The following is a 7,419-nucleotide window of genomic DNA, read 5'->3' as shown; positions in this document are numbered from 1 at the left end:
ATAGATAGATAGATAGATAGATAGATAGATAGATAGATAGATAGATAGATAGATAGCTTTGTAAGTCAGCTACACGTAAGTGATAATTTAAACCTTGGGAATGAATGAAAAAATGTAGAAAGAAAAGAGAAAAGAGTCAAGGGCAGAATGTTGAGAGATGTCCACACTCCTACATGATAAGAAAGTAAAATTATCTAACACAGGAACCTTGAAAGTCTTAGTTAGACAGGTAGGAGGAGAACCAGGTAAGAGCAATTTTGTGAAATAAGAGGAGGGAGTTTTAAATAAGAAGGAGTGATCAATAATGCCAAATGATTCAGGAAGTCACATAGGATAAGAACTAACAACTTTGCAGTTACAGCAGAGTTGTAGGGAAGAATATCTGCTTTGGGGGGATGGGAGAGTAAGTGCATAGTGAGGAATTTGAGTCAGCAAGTATAAACTACTCTTTCTAAAGAAAATTTCAGAATTCAGAATCTTGTGGATGATTTTAAGGGATGGTAATGTCTGAAGACAGAAATGACGGGGAAGGGAGAGAAATAACAATAGCTCAAGTGGAATGGCTTGAGCCAAAGGAATTTTTCAAGATAGGAAAGACGTAGATATGTTTGTAGGTGGAGGGACAGAGGCCACTGAAGAAGTGGAGATTGCTAAGAAGTATGATTGATAAAGAACAGTGTCAAGGAGGAGAGACAGGAAGAGATGGAGATCAATTATCAGTCATTTACTAAGCCAGGCACTATGCCAGGTGCTAGGGATACAAATATGAAGAATAAAACAATTCTTACTCACAAGAAACTTATATTCTAATGGGGGAGACAAGTATATACAAGGAAAAGATAAGAAAAGATGAAGTCAGAGAGGAGACAGAAAGGCATGTTGGGGGCTGGATAACAAAGAATCAATCAGCATTGAGTAAGATGATTGCCATGTAGCAATTAGGGCCCAGCTAAAGTTAGACAGTACGTATTTTTGGTGGACACAGTATAATTTTGTGATTTTCTCCAGAAGATCAGAAATAGGAAAAATGGTAAAGGATGATGAGGATTCCCTACATCTCCCACAGCTGGAGATTAGCAGAGTGGGAATGGTACAAAGACAAGAGAGTAAAGGATTCAAGGAAAGAGGACAGTGGACTATTGAAATGACTGACTTTAGGGTCAAGATTGTGAAGGGAAGGAAGGAAAGCCAAAATTGGAGAATCAGAGAAAATAGCTTTAGGAAGAATGAAGTGGAGAAAAAGGAGGAATACAGACTATGATCACAGCAGGAAATTTCAGAATTCAGGAATTTATAGGTATAATAGTTGCAGGGGGTATGTTCACAGTATAACCACCCTTATAGATGGCTGAGGTAGAATGGGGACCAAAGTTGAAAGGGTTGACATTGAACTGAAAGTTCAAGTCACTTAAAAGGTCACCCACACAAATATTTACTCACCAAGGATGAAAGCAGAGGTCCATTGTTAATATTTGGTGCACACAGAGTCTGTATGGCCCAGCTCTTGGGGCCAATAGTAAAGGACGGAGAAGAGGATGTTTTCACCCTTTTACGGCAGTCTCTTTGACAAGAAATGTTCACAAAACAGGGTTTAATTCTCCCCCCCTCAAAGCTCAAATTCTTTTCTCATTGCTTCTTTGGAAGTCTTGAGTTATCTCTGTACTAACTGCATGCAAAATACGAGTGACTTCTAGAGACAGTAACTTGTAGGCAGATTTGCCAAACCACAAACAGCAAATCAAATGCATTTTTCCTCAGTTTGAATAAAAAAGTAATTCAGGGTTATTGTTATATGTAGTTTTTTGTGGAATGTATTGGTTTGTGGTGCTTTAAAAGAGGAGGAAAGTTGGGGGGTGGGGAGGCTCTGAGAGTAATCACTGTAAAACTGGGAGAGAAATTTGAAAGGAAATGTATAGAATATTGGAGAACACTGGAGGAGGAATCAATAATTAATCAATAAACATTTATTAAATACCTATGATATATCAGGCTCTGTGCTAAGTACTAGGAATACAAAGAAAGGTAAAAGTTCCTACTCTCAAGGAACTCACAGTCTAATGTGGGAGAACAATATGCGAACAATTATGTACAAACAAGCTATATAGAGGATAAATTGGAAATTATCAACAGAGGGAAGGCAATAGATTTAAGTGAGATTGGGAATGGCTTCCTGAAGAAAGTGGGATTTTAGGTGGGACTGAAGGAAGCCAGGGAAGCCAGGAGGTGGAGATGAGGATGAGAGATTCCAGGCATGGGGGACAATCAGTGAAAATGCTTGCAGTCAGGAAGTGAAGTATCTTGCATGAAGAAAAGCAAGGTGGCCAGTGTTTCCAGATTGAAGAGTACAGATAAGGGGTATAAGGTATAAGAAGGCTGGAAAGGTGGGGAGGAGGCAGCAAGTTATAAAGGGCTTTGAATACCAAATAGAGGATTTTCTCTTTGATCCTGGAAGTGATAGGGAGCCACTGGAGTTTATGGAGTTGGAAGGGATATGTTCAGATCTGTGTTTTAGAAATATCACTTTGACAACTGAGATGAGGGTGGACTGGAGTGGGGAGAAATGTTGCAGGCAGAACAACAAGGAGGCTATTACAATAGTCCAGGTATAATGTGATGAGAGTCTGCAACAGGGTAGTGGATTATCAGAGGAGAGAAGGGAGACATCTAAGAGATATTAAGAAAGACAAAATTGATAGACCTTGGCAATAGATTGGACACAGAGGGTAAGAGAGAGAGTGAGGAGTTGAGAATTTCACCAAAGCTGTGAACTTGGGGGCCCAGGAAAATGGTGGTACTCTCAACAATAAGAAAGTTAGGAAAAAGGAGAGGGTGTGGGAGGAAAAGATAATGAGTTCAGTTTTGGACATGATGACTTTAAGATGTGTTGGGGACATCTATTTCAAGGTGCCCAATAGTCGGTGAGGCTGGAGGTCAGCAGAAATGTTGTCTGGATAAAAAGTTTTGAGACTCTTTAGCATAGAAATGATCGTTGAATCCAGGAGAAAATCACATCATTCAATTTATGCCTTTGTCATTGAGTCTGACTCTTTGTGATCCCTATTTTGGGATTTTCTTAGCAAAGATAATGGAGTGGTTTGCCATTTCCCTCTCTAGCTCATTTTTATAGATGAGGAACTGAGGCAAACAGGGTGAAGTGACTTGCCCAGAGTCACACAGCTAGTAAGTGTCTGATGCTGGATTAGAACTCATGAAGACAAATCTTCCTGATTCCAAGCCCAGTCCTCTATCCACTGTGCTACCTAGCTGCCCTCTAACAAGAACAAATGTGTAAAATTAATTAATTCCATAAGTATGTATTGTATACCTACTATATGTTAGTCACTGTAGGAGATATAATGAAAAACTAGACAAAGTCTCTGACCTCAGGCCAATTGCAACCTAGTAGGAAATCTAAAAACACATGAACAAATAATAGTAATTCAAAGCAATTAAGTGAAGTGTCATGAGAGATACAGAGAACTGTGGGAGTTCAAAGGTGGGAGAGATTATTTTTGGCTGGAGGATCAGGGAATAGAATAGTATAAAACAAATATTTATTAAACACCTACTTGTACAGAATGTTGAGCTAGGTATTGAGGGGAATTTACAAAGTTTAGATAAAACAAAGACTTTGCTTTCAAGGAGCAGCTCACAGTCTTGTACGGGGATAAGACATCAAGTGGATATCTCTAGTGCATAAAATTACATAAATGCTTCAAAGTCACAAAATAAAATGCTATGTGGGATTTGAGGGAGGTGGATTACCAACCAGAGTGATCAGAAAAGACTTTAGGAAGGAGGTGACATGAGTTAACATTTAAAGGATGACTAAGAATTCAACCGATAAAGTTAAAAACAACTTTTTCTCTTTGCTTCCAGCTGGTTTATACATAAATCCTTCAGAATAGTAAGACTCCATCTTAATATTAAGAATATCCAGGAATGTAATTCTGGCTGCTTTAGGGAACAGAGGTGGATATTCAGCTTTACCTGTAAGGGAGGAGGTATACACTGGAAAAAGAGAAGTTCAGAAAAACAACTAGCTAACTTCAGAAAATTAAAGCCTTTTTGGATCTTTTTTAAAATTAGAATTTAGGGGGTAGCTAGGTGGCGCAGTGGATAGAGTTCTGGCCTTGGGGTTAGAAAGACTTGAGTTCAAATGTGACCTCAGACACTTGACATTTACCTGCCATGTGACCCTGGGCAAGTCACTTAACCCCATTGCCTAAGCAAAAAAAAAAAAAAAAATTAGAATTTAGTAAAAAACTAATATGAAACATAGAACCATTATTTGGGGCTATTATAAGGGGAAACTCAATGAATTTAATTTGGGCCCTAAAAGATGAGTACGATTTTGAGAAGAGGGAAAGGTTGATGAAGGGGAAGGGATATTCCAGGTGGAAGGAATAGCTTTAATATAGTGTATTCTTTGAGAGGAGGAATTGTTTTATTTTTTATCTTTACATTAACCCTCTGTTTAGCAGAGTGCATGGCCATAGTAGGCTCTTAATTACATGCTTATTGTTTGATCGATTGATTGGGTAGAGTTGAGAGGTGGTATGAGATAGAGGTCAGATCACGAAGGATTTGAGTGCAAGGATTTAATTTAATTAAAAATTATCCTATCACCTGAAAAAGTCTTTTTCACTGTCTCCAGTAGCAAATGAAGAAGAAAGAGAGGAAAGCAGAAATCTCCAGCTGGTTTTAAATAAATTAAAAATCATTTATTTCACATACTGTATATTTTCATTTTAAATTTGTCATTCATTCCCCCCAACGACAGTAGATCTTTCTTTCCTCTTCCTTCATTATCCTTTACCTTCTCAACGTTTGTCTAGTCCTATTGCTGCTATTAGGGAAGGTGGGTGGCAAAGTGGATAAAGTGCTGGGGCTGGAGACTCATCTTCCTGAGTTCAAATCTGACATCCAACACCCAATAGCTTGACCCTGTTCAAGTCATTCAACCCTGTTTATAAATGCCTTAGTTTCCTCTTCTGTAAAATGAGCTGGAAAAGGAAATGGAAAATTACTCCTGTATCTTTGCCTTTGCCAAGAAAACACCAAATGGGACCATGAAGGGTCAGACACTACTTGAAACAAATGTGCTGTTGCTGCCCTGATACAGTGTATATCACACATACTCCTTGGCACACTCATTTCTCCAGAGTTGAGTCTGTTTCCCTTATCCTACCTCCATAACCTTCACCAAGTGCCCCTAGTCCTTTCTCCTTTCACCTTTTCCTCTAAATCCCAATGGAAACAAGAGGATTGGAATGGCTCTTCCAACTTGGAGAAAGATCAGTCAGATGGAGAACAAAGCTGTGGGTGCAGACCTCATGGTAAATACTTTGTGGGTGGTAGATCTGTACAGTCATGAGTTGAACCCTTTGACATCTTGGGTTTCTGAGGACATGAATCATAGACTCTTGAAATTGCAAAGTTGTATGGGACCTCAGAGTTCATCTAGTCTGACTCCTTCCCAGAACATAAATCTTTCTATGATATTCTTAACAAATAGTCATTCAGCCTTTACATTACAGTCTTTACTATTTCATTTATTTGTATTTCAGTCATTTTCAGGCATATCCAGCTCTTCATGACCCTTTTGGAGTTTACTTGGCAAAGATACTGGAGTGATTTGCCATTTCCTTCACTTCATTTTACAGATGAGGAAACTGAGGCAAACAGGGTTCAGTGACTTGCCCAAGGTCACATTTCATTTGGGAAGAGCTTTAATATAGAGTGAGAAGAGATCTGTCTCTATTTAACTCCTAGCCATTGGGTTTAGTTCTGTCTTCAGGGATCAAGCAAAACAGTCCCAATTAAACTAACTAAAATTCTACCTTCTACAGGAAGCCTTTCCCAACCCCTCTTAATTCCAATGCCTTCCTTTGTTAATTATTTCCAGGTTATCCTGTACATAGCTTTCTTTGTGTATATTTGTTTGCATGTTGCCCCCCTCATTAGATGTAAGATCCTTGCAGGGAAGGTCCATCTTTAGCCTCTTTTTGTATCCGCAGTGCTTAGAACAGTACCTGGCACTTAGAAGGCACTTAATAAATCTTCATTGATTGATCAATTTTTCCTTTGTTTAGCCCAACAATGAAAGAAGTTCCAATTATTATTTATGTGTCTATGGTGCCTACTATTTCAGGGAGATGTTTTTCAGGGTACCTTTCAAAAGATCTCTATCAAGAAAACACAGCTACTGCCCAAGCTTCTGCCATAGGGCTTGCAAAACCCATGAATGGGAGTTCAGGATCAGAGTGTATCTGGGAGATTATTTTTCATGGTGGCTCCAAATCGAAGTAGTATTATTAAAAGATAAGCAAAGGGAGGTACCATGGTACTAGGTAAAGAATACCAACTCAGGAATCATATAGGATCATACCTCTGATACTACTTGTGTGACCTTAGGCAAGTCACACTAATCACCACCTGGGCCTCAGTTTCCTCATCTGAAAAATCAAAAAGTTTAGACTATGTGATTTCTGAGGTTCCTTTCTGCTCTAGATCTATGATCTTATGAAAGGGCCTCCTTGTAGGGATGGTAGCTTTGGTGAAGTGCTCAGTGGGCTGGAAGATGGTTCTCTGTGAGTGAGGTCACTTAAAGGGAGTGGAGAAAGACAAGTCAGGGGGCATCAATACAGTGTGTTGGAGGGCGCTACTGCACAGCTGTTATCATTTTCATCCCATTTCCGTTCTTCTGTCCTCCCACTCTCCTGTGGTTTCCACTTATGGACATTGGGGCAGGGGAATCAAATTCACATTCTTATCTAGGTGTAAAACTTCTCTGAACAGCTGCTTAGCCCATAATTAGCCAAGAGCCTCACACCATTGTAATCCTTGGGTCTGAGACTCTCTCATGATGCAAAGGGCCCAGGTATACTTGGGAAGATCTCATTCTCTTAGTTTTTATTCCACCTTCCCTATAAAGGAAACCTAGAAAAATCTATTCATGATACCCCACTCCCTCAGGATACTGAGACCTGCCCACCCTCCACTTGTAAGCACACTACTGAAGCTCACACTAATTACAGAGGACAGTTTTGCTGAAAACAGTGAGACAAAATTGAGATCATAGGGTATAAGCTACAAAATCTACATGCAACATTGGGATTAAGGACATTAGTTACTATACTGAATGGGAAGTCTTTTCTGGAAGAAGCCCTTCCTTCTTTTCTAGTTTTGGGTGGGCTTGCTGCCTTATGGCTCCCTGTAATTGGAGGGTGGGGGAGATGGGAGGAGAGGCTTAGGTGGTGTGTCTATCTCCCTGTGTCTCTTCCTCTTATTCTTGCCACTTTTTATGGCTCTGTTGCATAGCTACAGGGTCCCCAGTTTCTCAGCCACTTGGGCTAGTTCTCTATATAGTCTTCCAAACCTTTGAAGCCATCTCCCTGAAATAAGATGAGGGCAAAA

This window comes from Vombatus ursinus, unplaced genomic scaffold (assembly GCF_900497805.2).
Source record: "Vombatus ursinus unplaced genomic scaffold, bare-nosed wombat genome assembly UNPS02014798.1, whole genome shotgun sequence".
Classification (NCBI taxonomy): Eukaryota; Metazoa; Chordata; class Mammalia; order Diprotodontia; family Vombatidae; genus Vombatus; species Vombatus ursinus.
The sequence above is the reverse complement of the archived record's forward strand: the minus strand, read 5'-3'. Positions refer to the sequence as shown.